The sequence below is a fragment of the Musca autumnalis genome, unplaced genomic scaffold (assembly GCF_047663935.1).
Source record: "Musca autumnalis isolate F117 unplaced genomic scaffold, ASM4766393v1 scaffold_1, whole genome shotgun sequence".
Taxonomy (NCBI): Eukaryota; Metazoa; Arthropoda; class Insecta; order Diptera; family Muscidae; genus Musca; species Musca autumnalis.
The window spans coordinates 331,873,520-331,886,673 of NW_027411644.1; the positions used below are offsets into that span (position 1 = coordinate 331,873,520).

General features: G+C 35.0%; 1 protein-coding gene across 1 annotated transcript in view; it reads left to right on the forward strand.

The window, feature by feature from the left end:
* The window catches only part of beat-VI (Immunoglobulin domain-containing protein beaten path VI), a 179,194-nt gene that overhangs the window by 97,445 nt on the left and 68,595 nt on the right, over positions 1 to 13,154 (forward strand). Inside the window, exon 2 of the mRNA XM_073962969.1 lies at positions 2,807 to 2,877. The gene's annotated coding sequence lies outside the window, so the exon portion shown is untranslated. The remainder of the gene's footprint in view (positions 1 to 2,806; positions 2,878 to 13,154) is intronic.

Below are 13,154 nucleotides of genomic sequence, written 5' to 3' on the forward strand. Positions count from 1 at the left end.
TGTGGACTGGACCGATATGGTCTATCTTAGAACTTAATTTAAGTTTGCGCAAAATAGTACGGCTGCCAAATTTTATACCAAATCGTGCGCTCCATCCACTTCACATAGTGCCATAGCAGAAGTATGTACTTGCCCCTGAAAATACTTGTACTGTCGTATTGGTAACAGCGACTACAAGCTGTTACAATAAACATTTAAACGATTCGAGAGGAGGTCTTAAACTGCACTTTTCCGAAATTGTGTGGGAGGTACCTGAAGGAGTGGATTCATATAGTCCGCATTCGAACATGATCTATACTTACTTAGTTAGCTGGCCCATTACAGAACATTTGTTCCATAGGCCGAACTAAGAGAGATCTCCAATTCTCTCTATTTGTTGCTTCGCACTCTGGAATACCGCGCCTTTTCATCTCATCATCCACTTGTTTGCGCCATCTATTCCTTGGCCTGCCAATTCTGCGGCGTGCACCGCCAAGCGGTCCGTGTTTATACACCTTTTTAGCGGGTTCATCATCGCTCATTCTTCTGATATGGCCTAGCCAACGCAAACACACCAAGCACAGCCATGTCTGCTTGCGCAAGTACCCAGTCTTCGGAGCCATAAATCAGCACGGGTAGTATCAGTGTTTTGTAGAGCGTTATTTTTGTTTGACGAGATGTGGCTTTGTTTTTAAACTACTTACTTAAACCAAAGTAGCATCTGTTGGCCAATACAATTCTTCTTTTTATTTCACAACTGATGTCGTTTGTTGTGTTTACGGAGGTGCCGAGGTAGACGAAGTCTTTTACTACCTCAATATTATAGGAACCAACTTCCATAGTCGGTCCGAGCTCAATGGACGCATTGCGCGTCGACACCATCAACTTGGTCTTCTCAACGTTTACCGCCAGACCCACTTTAGCAGATTCTCCTTCGACCTTCATAAAGTTATCAGTTACTTCTTTTACTGATCGGCCTATGATGTCTATATCATCAGCATAAGCAAGTAACATGTGACTATTGGTGTTGATCGTGCCACTTCTTTTGACGTTTGTCTCTCGTATAACCTTTTCCAGCAGGATGTTAAAGAGATCACACGAAAGGCTGTCCCCTTGTCTGAAACCTCTTTTGGTACCAAAATCTTCGGAGAGGTTCTTTCCTATTTTAACTGAGGACCTCTTGTCATTTAAATTCATTTTGCAATGCCGGATGAGCTTTGCGGGGATACCAAATTCAGACATGGCCTGGAATACCTTTGAACGCAGCGGGTGTTGTGGTAGGTGTCGATCTGCATCTCTTGGGTCTTCTCCAGGATTTGCCGCAGTGTAAATATCTGGTCAATGGTGGACTTGCCAGCTCTAAAGCCGCATTGGTATGGTCCAATTATCTCGTTGACCATAGGCTATAGTCGTTCGCACAATATCCCTGACACGATCTTGTAGGCAATATGGAGTAAGTAGACTTATGCCCCTATAGTTAGAGCATACATTTATCTTGGTCCCTCTTTCATCTCAAGTGGACACTGGCCTCCCCGTGGTGTCACCTGGGGAACTGCCTTTAACACCCGTTAAAGGTAGTGAGCTAACATGTGCCGAGCGTTCACCCATAAGAACGTTTAAAACTTGGGTTTGCGTGTCGGGTTAGTAACTCTCCCCTAGAAAAAACAGCCTACTATGAAAAAACGAAAGAAAAGAACATGATCTATACCTGGTAGAAATATCACGATGTGCAAAGTGCGGACCAATCGTAATCTATGCGAACATTTTGGAAGATTTCGTCGAAACATACTTAGGGTCTAAACCCATTATTTCGATGAGGAAACCTTACACATGAAATTTGTCCACGATCGGTTAAGGTTAACCCGTGCTACCCGAGTGATCTTTGTTTCCATAGTAATTTGTATGGGGCCAAAGTGCATTTTCACGAAAAATTTCTAAAAGCCGCATTTACGGTCCAATTGATGAACATTAATCCTACAAAAAATTGTGAAAATCAGAACAGATTTTGAGGTCCCAAAATACCTAAAACCGGCCTATCGGTCAATATCTAAATCCGATACGATTTTCAAAATTTTTTGTAGGATATATTTTTTTGCCACAACAATGAACTGGTAAAAAATTGATCAAAAGTCATTGGAAATGATGTATCGGTATCAGCAATTAATTCGATTAATTAAGCAGATTTTGTTGAAAAATTATATCTAACGAAATCCCACACGTCCAACCAATATGCTACGATCGCCTTTCGTTGGTTGTTAATTAGTATTACTGACTACAGCGCTCATATGGCGAATTGTCTTTCATACTTAAGAGAAACGATTATCATAAAATATAGACAGCAATACACTTTTCTAGCGAACAGAATATTAGAGAATTCAAGTCCATTCGATAAACGAATGCTCGATTTGCCTTTGTTTTTGGTGTAAGGTATAATGAAATAAATTAATTTTAAGAATATAAATTTAAAACTTTGCAGGTTTTTTCGTGTTCAAAATTTGTTATGTACATTTTTAAACTCCTTCCCTATCTCTACAAATTCTACAGTTCTTTGGTTATCAGCATCTTGTAAGCTCTTAATTTCATGACATTACTATACTGGTCATGATTTTAAATTTGTTGGTCATTTTATGATTACGTTGCATTATGTCTATACATGTATACGAATTTTTAGATTTGTAAATATTCTGACATGACAGACATGCATCGTTGGCATATTATCAATCATTCGTACATACCTTAATTGTGCACTTTCATATTTATTGTTTTACAATAACTTTGCCTTTCATATTTGTTTTCATTATTAATTAGATTCTCTATTGTATTACAGACCTGGCTACGTATTCCGACTCACCCGACGGCAAATTTTAAATTAAATTAAAATCAATATCAAACATTGAGGTAAGCTTTAAACAATCCATTTAATCGAATGTGAAAGAATATTTGTATAGCATTGTAGCAACCACATCAATATGATCCTTTAGATTACTCTTTACTTTATATGTGTGCATGCAAATGTGTATATTATTATTAACCACTTCGTGTCTGTGTGTATGGGTGAGTATGTAAATGTTAAATTTGTCCCTAGCAAACATTTACATATGTTGCTTTTTATCTAAACATCGATCGAAAATGTCCATTTGTGTCTGTGTTTCTGACAATAAAGCAAATATGGGAATGGTGTGTGTAGGAATTTCACTTGTGAGGATATATGGTTTGTATTTGATGATATGACAACAACCTATGTATATGTAAATAGTGTTGTCTGTATCGCCTAGAAAGCCACAGAAACATTACCCACATCAATAAATCAAAGTCAAAAGGGCACAAAACCAAATACCAACTTTTTGCATATACATGTCTTTGAAGCTTCTTCGTTACCCTTGTACGACAGCATCACCGGCAGACAGATACAGCGACAACATTAACGACAACACCTATCACACAGACAAACACTCATGTAAATGTACATACGAATGTTGGTATTTGCATTGGAGTAAGGTATGTATGGGTACAACGTCTTGCCTGTATGACTTCTTTAAATGAAACTTTTGTATCGTGTTTGTGAGTTTGTTATGCACGACACTCTGGAACTTCGCACCCACCCAAACAAATCCATTGACTTCATTCACCATACGTTTCGAGGAGTTTGTTTGCATACCTATGTATATATGTATGTGCGGGTGTGTGTGAGTGTTTGAAAGTGTGTTTACCGGTGGCGTGTTCATGTAAATAATGTTTGCCTCTGTGCCTCTGTTCATTCGTTTATTCAACATCATTGTAGTCTACTCGCCACCACTACCATCACTACTACTATGATTACTACTCAAAGTTGTTGTTATTGTTGCTGGGTGTCTCTTAGTAGATGCTTTAACTTTTGTTTGTTGTAATAGTTTTTGTTGGCTTCTGTTTGTGCTGTTGCATTAAAATCACTTGTGGCCCTATTTTCTCGTCATCACTGCCCCCGCCTTGCATAAGTACTGCTACGCGTTGGTTCACATGTAAGTTTACACTTTCGTACTGGTGTGTGTCTGTGTGTGAGAGTGTGCCAAGTGAAGCGTAGTAGTAGTCGGTGTGGTGTATCACAATCATTTCTGATATTCCATGCGGTACAATAACACACTTCAATAAAACGTGCCCGAGAGCTGACAATGGGGAATATGAACGGACAATTGCTGTAGCTACTGCTAGGACTGGTAGCTGTTGCTAGTATCTGATATTACTATCGTCAGATTGGGAAAGCGAGCAGAACAAAATAATTTGCAGCCTTGTTTGTTAGCCAATATTGATGTTGCCGTTGGTCTACTTTTGTTTCTTATCGAATGAAAATAGATTGTTTATGATTGACAGAAGGGGGCAAGCGTGCCATCATGCTGAGAGAAAAAGTACTTGTGTCCACATGACGCTTAAACGTGTGAATTTTAAAAGAAAATGGTTTAATTCCAAAGGTTAGAATATTTAGAATTAAATCAAAATATTCCAGAATGATGTGTGTATAAAAGTTAAAAAAATAGAGGTTAATGAGATTATGTGAAGGTCAAAACATGGATTTTTTAATTATTTACTCATAAATTAGGTTATTCATTGTATTCTCGAATGTTACATTTGGGGCAAATATATTTTATAAGCTTAAGATGCTTAATTGAGTCATAACTTCGACCAATTTGGGTGGAAATTGTGCTAGCAACTAGGGTGTCCAAAAAACCGACTTTTTTCAAACAAAACGGTTTTTAAATTTCATCAAAAACCTGTTTTCGGGTTTCAAAATTTTTCAAAGCCGGTTAACCGATATAACCGGTTTTGTGAAGTAAGTGCAAAATTGCCCATAATTGATAAATATTTGATTAAAAATTTTCTGAAAGGGGTTAATTAAGATTAACGACTTCGTTATTATATAATTACCTGATAATATCAAATAGCAGATTCAACTACGAAGTGGGGACAGCCAAATTAAGACTAAAATTGTGCTATAAGAATAGTAAAAACTCTTACATAAATATATAAGATTGTGTACCAAAAGAATTAAGTTTACATTTTAATAATTCTATATTCTCCCTCATGCGTTGAGAACCTCAAATTATCGTGCCCGAATCAATCATGCGTTTTGTTATCGTTACACTTTACAAGCTTAAATTCGACAAGTTCTTAGTTTACTGTATTAATTCGTAAAAACGTACTACGTATACACAGTTTTTTCATAGATTTGATTTAATTTGATTTAATTGAACTAGATTGGCACAACCATACATTTTACACTAAATATTTATACCCTACACCACTATGTGGTAAGGGGTATTATGTGATAGTGCATTTGTATGTAACATACAAAAGGAAGCGAAATAGACCCATAGTTCCTTCTAGGGATATACATAGAATCACTTTCTGAGTCGATTTATGCATGTCCGTCCGTCCTTCCGTTCGCAACATACAGGTCGCATTTGCTGACCGATTTCGCTGAAAATTGGGGAATACCATTTTTTTAGCCGTCGGAAGATCAAGTTCGAAGATGGGCTATATCGGTCCAAGTTTTGGTATAGCCCCCATATAACGGTACCTCCCGATTTAAGGTATTTTAAGGATCTTAGCCGCATTTGTTGCCCAAACCAGCTGAAATTTTACATTTAAGGTTCCCAATGGCCGCGAAATTGCTCCACTAAAAATTGTCAAGATAGGTCCACGGTTCGGTATAGTCCCCATATAACGATACCTCCCGATTTAAAGTATTTTATGGATCTTAGCCACATTTTTTGCCCAAACTAGCTGAAATTTTACATTTGAGGTTCTCAATGGCCGCGAAATTGCTCCACTAAAAATTGTCAAGATAGGTCCACGGTTCTGTATAGTCCCCATATAACGATACCTCCCGATTTAAGGTATTTTAGGGATCTTAGCCACATTTTTTGCTTGAACTAGCTGAAATTTTACATATGTGGTTCCCAGTGGCCACGAAATTTCGCTACTTAAAATTGTTAAGATAGGTCCATGTTTTTTTGTAGCCCCCATATAACGGTACCTCCCCATTTTAGGTATTTTAACGATTTTCCCCAAATATGGCTCCAATTTGCCATTTGGAGTTTAATGAGTTCAAAAAATTTACTTTAATGTTTGTTTTGGGTTATTAAACTTCTCCACCAAGAATTATGGACATACATATGTCCACGTTTTGATATAGCCCCGAATTTTGGTATAGCTTCCATATTAAAGTACCGCTAGATTTTAGGCACTCTGTAGTTTTTATATACTTTTTATACCCTACACCACTATGTGATAAGGGGTATTATGTGTTAGTGCATTTGTATGTAACATACAAAAGGAAGCGAGATAGACCCATAGTTCCTTCTAGGACGATTTATGCATGTCCGTCCGTCCGTTCGCAACGTACATGTCGCATTTGTTGTCCGATTTTGCTGAAAATTGGGGAATATCGTTTTTTTAGCCGTCGGAAGAACGCTATTTATTTTGGTGAGAATCGGTTCAGATTTGGATATAGCTCCCATATATATTTTAAATATGTATAATTTATATATTTTTCCACAAACATCCCAGTAAAGAAAGGGAGGCTTCTCTTATATCAATGGATGCATATTATGTTATTGATATGTGACCTAGTTTTTATCGCCGAGTCCGAACGGCGTGTCCTAAGTTGCCACTTGTAGCGACGATTTTCATGGCTGAAATACTCAGGAAATATCAACAACATTACTAAAGGGTTTTTGCTACCGTAGACAATTTGATGGGAATCGAACCCGGACATTCAGCGTGTAAGGCGGTTGCACATAGCTAATTCCTATAGGTTGTGGTGTAGGGTATCACATAGTCGGCCCCGTCCGACTATAGCCTTTGCTTACTTGTTTTCTAATTTAAAGGTATCTGACATTTACAACTTTGCCAGTACCTTGTGTTAGTTAAGTTTAGTTTACTATCAAGAATAAAATTTTAATTTTTTGACCGCGTTTTATTTAAAAAGCGCTCCGGCCTTTTTTTTGGTTTTTTGATTTTTCTCATCTACGAACATTGTATTTTCAGAATCCGAAAAAACTTCCCAAGTGTAAGCTGCTTTCACGAATTCGATTTCCCGCAGTCCCGGGATTTCCCGATTTCCCGGGAATGAAAAAAATCGGGAATTCCCAAAACCTATCAGTCATTCACTCTTCATTTATTGATCGAACTAATTACTAATTGTATTGTATAAAATTCGAAGCAACATATCGTCACCAAAAATGCCCGAAGACGAAACCCACACGCAAATCGAAATTGTTTTTTTATGGGATCTGATACATAAAGTTAAAATACATTCTCTGGCAAAATTTCAAGCTTCTACGTTCAAAGACAACGATCCTATTCAAGAAATGACATTTCGGAAAATGGTATGGAATTGCAGATTTTGTTGTAATGACGGATCCCAAAACCAAGCGTTTCCGCTGTTTTGGTTTCATTTTTTACTCCCATTCATAAAGGATTGATAATATCCCGAATACTCGCCCTCATAATAATTATATTCCATAAAACAGTTCTTCATTTTATAACGCTTTTTGCTTCTCCTGTAAAGTTTTGATTTTGTGGGTTACGTCTTCGGGCATTTATGGTGACGATATACAACAGGGATATAACCAAAAAGAAAAATACCTCGACAGTGCCATGTGCGGAGTATTGTCCTGATAACGAAAACGCGTGTTTTAGTTCAATTCTGTGAAAAAATTTCCGCACCGACTGCGATTACTAAAGCCCTTTTGATAATTTTTTTCATCTTAAAACTTTACATTTGCTTTGTTTGAATAAATATTTATAGAAAACAAATACGATTCTCACAGGCAAAGTCATTAAAACAGTCTGTAACTTTAGCGAATTCGATGCAAATGGCCACAAAGTCTCTTGTCCGATAGGTACAATAAATATAAACACAAAATTCGCGAGTTTATAAAGAAAAACAAAAAATTGCAATATAGTCAAAGGTGCAAAAAATGCTCAGAAATAATAAGAAATGATTTTAAATTAGATTAAAACTAATAATAATAAAGGATAGAAAAAAAGTGAGAGTAAAAGGTATACACTGGAGAGCTTACGTATTCAAGAGAGGATACATAAATCAATCAACACCAAAGAGGATAAAGATAACACTAAGCTCCAATATTCAGTTGCCATCTTTTAAATGAAACAGTTCTGTGATTTAGATTTAAGTGCTGCAATATTTTTATTTACATTATTATTATTTATTTTATTAAATTATACAAATTCTGTGTTGTGACGTCCAGTTTTTTTATATTTTTGATGACAATATCTAATAAGAATGTAACTAAGACTAATTGTAAGTATACGAAAAATCTGTTTGCACACAATGTTGTATAAGTAACCAATTGTATTTTGTCGTTAGGATTTTCATAATAAAGAACTCCTGAAGAAGTTGGAAACAGACCAACGAAACGTTGAGTTAAAACATGAAATAAATTAGTTTTATTTTATTAACAACTCTGACTGAATCAGCCCGGTGAAAAACACTCGTCTTGGAATTGATAAAGCACGGTCATAACATAAATAATAATAAGTTATTACAAAAAGCGTATATGTCATTATAACTTATAAAATTAAATAATGCATTACTGAACTTCAATGTATTTGGTGCGGAAACTTTTTTCGCGATAGAGAACAAAATACACTGTATTTTATCCTAGTTTTTATGCCTACAGGGCTATGCGATGGTATTTTTGATATTTGCAAAAAACTTATAACCCTTATATACAAGTGTATATAAAATAATACCCTCCTTAAGTTATTTTCCACTTCTTTGCACTTAAAGCCCAAAAGGAAATAGTTGTTGTTTTATTCCAACATTTGGTCATATTTATATGGGCACGAAACCAAGAAGATTTCCATATAACCTAACATTGATTGACAGTGAATGACCCAAAGACCTAAAATGACAAGAACAGACACCAGAACCACAACGAAGACTAGTTGAGGATACAATTTTCTAATGGCTTGGATGGTTTTGAGTTGCAGCATTATTTTTGTGCATTCAACCACATAACCAAAAAATAAATAAACATATAATACTAATTCATTGTATAAACACATACTCGTACATATGTATGTGCACACATGGTATACATACATACATACAAATTACACTATTTCAAAGGTGTATATTATATTTACTAGTGTGCACATAAATATATACATATGTATGTATAGATACCCAACATAACTAAAAGAAAGCGGTTCATTCATTCGTTGAAATGATGTCAAAAGAGCACATGAAAATCAGAAGAATTTATGAAAATGAATTTCAAAGAAATTGATAAAAATGCCAATTCAAACAACTTATAAATCGATGTGTACGTTATGTTTTGCAAATTAATTCAAAATAATGAGATGCAATATGCAATAACATTCCAAGGAATTATGTGTGAACTATGTGAACTAAAAGAATGGATGATTCACCGAAATAAAAACAATGCCTAAACAATGATCAATGAGTGTGCCGTTTTGCCAGTTCGAGGAGATTCGCCTAATTTGAAGATAGATTATAGAGTCTTCGTACACTCTACATTACTTCAAGCTAGAAAACTGGAATCCAATCATTGTGATAACAATTTCGATGTTCGGGCTTTGAACAATATTTAGAAAAAATCATAATAAATTACAGAATTGCAAAATATATCCATTGTGTTGCTGTAAATCCATGTAAATAACAGATAATAAAAATCAATGAAGTAGAAGTTTATTTACATTGTATTGACCCAAAACGCACAACATCTACCTCAATCTATGGGTGTTGCCAATGCAATGATGAGTCCCACATTCGACCATCCAAATTCTTTATAATAATATGTACACATGACCGAGAGTGTCTGTGTGTTGTTGGTATGATTGAAAAAAGGATCAAAAGCGATTTGTTTTTTCGAAGAATGATTGTAGAGAGGTGTCGACGAGGTAAATTTATTCCAATAAATATTTCTTTGTTATTTGTTGCTGCTAAGGCCTATTTTAACTTTAATTCTTTGCTTTCGGCAGATTGTGTCTGATACGTTTTGTAATAATGCTCGATGTTTGAAATTCCATAAAGAATGCTGCAAACTGGTTTATCGTTCTCGTCTAACCATTCGTATGATAAAATTAAACCCAGTGTTTATGACTGTCGGAGCCAAGGGGGTTGTTTACCTTTATCGGTATGTTTTGTAAGAGCATTTATAGTATGTATTAAACTTTTCCAAAATATTTTTACTATACTTTAACAATAAATTGACTTCGAAAGATCATGAATATCTGGCAACAAATTCAGTTGCGAGTAGACCCTTTTACCAGTGAATTCATTGGAAATCTCTATTCCCAATCGATTGATGATGTATTAAGAAGGCACCTACACACATGGGTTCCGGACACAGACGTATACACACACGTAGTTATTTTCATAGAAAATCAGAATTGACCTTGAAATGGGTCAAAGGATATCCTTCAAAAGTATATTTTGTTTGCGAATGAAATTTGATTTCATCCACATGGATTTTTTAGAAACGTTTTGATTGTTATTTGAAAACAGTGATTTAACCCAAAGTAAATCAATGAAAAATTTAAATCTTTTTATGAAAATCAAATTGTGTTTTCAGTACAAACACGTTGCATAAACATTGTTTCATGTCCCAAAAATAAAACAATGAGAGAGAAAATTCTATAGAGAAATTTAGTTTTTCTTTTAATCGTTGACTTTAAACGTGGCACAGAGGGGAATTGTATATTAAAAGTTGATTAAAACTCCTGAAAAGCTCACTTATAATCCGATTGATATAATATTTTGCACAAATCATATCTTCGTACCAAGGACTATTTCTGTAGAAAATAATCAAAATCGGTCCAGATTTAGATATAGCTCCCATATATATCAGCATCGGATATGTGGTAAATAATGCACTAAAATCGTAATAAAGGTTCGATCAAGCTGAAAATTGGTACAAACATACAAAACTAGCCTAGAACACAGTGTTCCAATTTTGGTTGAAATCGGTTCAGATTTATATATAGTCCCCAATTATTTTTAATCGATTTTCTTACTCAATTGCAAGAAAGCTCTAATATATCACAGTTACTTTTTTGTAATATAAGTGAAATGTACATACATACACATATGATTCAGTTTATTTCATAAATTATCCTAAAATGCAGATGAAATTTGGTACAGAAAGGATACAATTAAAAATAAGACACATTTATTATGAATTTACTATAAGTACCAACATATTTCGAAATAAGCACTGCTTGTATTACCCATATTTTATTTGAGAAAAAAAGTGATTTTTCCGAATGGCGCAAACATTTGTCAAAAGTGTGATTTAGTATGATAAATAGGAGTCCCTGTTATAAGACCGACCCAAATTTAGTGTTGCAAACGTTGCCAAAATAATTTTTTTTATTTTTTGAAATTTTGCCTTTTTAGGGCGAAGATCATTTTTAATGATTTTTTTTATTATTTTTTTCAATATTTGTTGTCTTATTAGGGCGAAGGTCATTATCTATGAATTTTTTGTATTAATTGAATTAATTACCTACCTAGCGCAGTCCAACACATCCAACCAATAAATATGCTACGATAGTTTCATGAATTGTAATGTCTTCCTGTTCGGAAGTTTGATAAATTGGCAGTGACTTAGAACGTTAAGACGTCGGCATGATTGTTTGTTTGTTGGAGAGAGTCCATGTTCATACCAGCCATATGAGTATGTGATTTTTTAATAATTATACCCTCCACCTTAGTATGGAGAATATATTAATTTTTTAACAGGTCGAAGTAATCATATGTAAATATTCTTGATCAGGATAAAATTCTAAGACGATTTAGCCAGGTCCGTCTTTTGTAATCACTAATTGAGATATAACGCTGAAATTTTGCACTTTATTGCCCATCTTCAAACTTTATACACTTAAGCTCGAAGACAGGCTACATAGATCCACGATTTGGTATAGCCCCCATATAACGGTGCCATTCGATTTAAGGTATTTTAAGGATTTTAGCTACATTTTTGACAGAACTAGCTAAAATTTGACATTTAAGGTTTCCAATGGCCAAGAAATATCTTCACTATAAATTGTCACGATAGGTATAGCCCCCCATATAACGGTACATCCAGATTTAAGGTATTTTGAGGACTTTAGCAACATTTTCCGCTGAAATTGGCTCCACTCTGGCACATCGAGTTGCAAGAGGTAACAAAAAAACGTTTGTACCAAAAACGGTAACTCCCGATTTAAAGTATTTTGGGGCTTTAAGCTAAATTTTTGACAGAACTCGCTGAAATTTGACATTTGAGCTTGCAATGGCCAAGAAATTTCTCCAATAAAACTTGTCATATAACGGTACCTAAACGGCTAAATTTTTTTACCTAACTAGCTTTAATTTGACATGTGAGGTTCTCAAAAATAGTCAACATAGGTCCTTGTTTTAATATAGCCGCCATATAAGAATACCCTCCGATTTTTGTATTTTGAGGATTTTAGGTACAATTCTTTACTGAACTAGCAGAATTTGACATTTGAGGTTCTCAGTGGTCCCGAAACTTCCCCACCAAAAATTCTACAAATAGCGTCATTTTATGGTATAGCCCCTATAGAACGGTACCTCGCGATATTCAATATTTTGAGGATTTTAGCTACAATTTTTAACCGAAGTAGCTGTAATTTGGCACTGGAAGTTCTCAGAGGTCCCGAAACTCATCCACCAAAAATCGTCCACATAGGTCCGTGTTTTACCATATTCCCCATATAAAGATACCAATAGATTGAAGAATATTTTACTTACATTTTTTACCTAATTTAGTCTTTCGGGGTATCCGCGGTCCTTCCATTTCCATTTTAATACAGAATATGTTATGGTGGAGCGTATGAGAAATTCGGTCTGGCCGAACCTAATGGTTTTTACTTGTTATAAATTGAATATTGAAAAAAAAACGTTATGCTTGTTGATAGTGCTCATATTTACAAATAAAATCTTATAAGTAGATATCATTCATAAAATGCAAAGTGGGTTATTTTTCTTTGTTCAAAGCATAGACGGGTGAATATTTGCCCCCTTCAAAGTGACACCAATAAATAAAACATTATCCTTACAAAGAAATAAAACAAAGTTCTGTTAAACCCCTGGAAACACCTTACACCTACAAATGTCTTACTCAACAAAGCTTTCTAGAAGT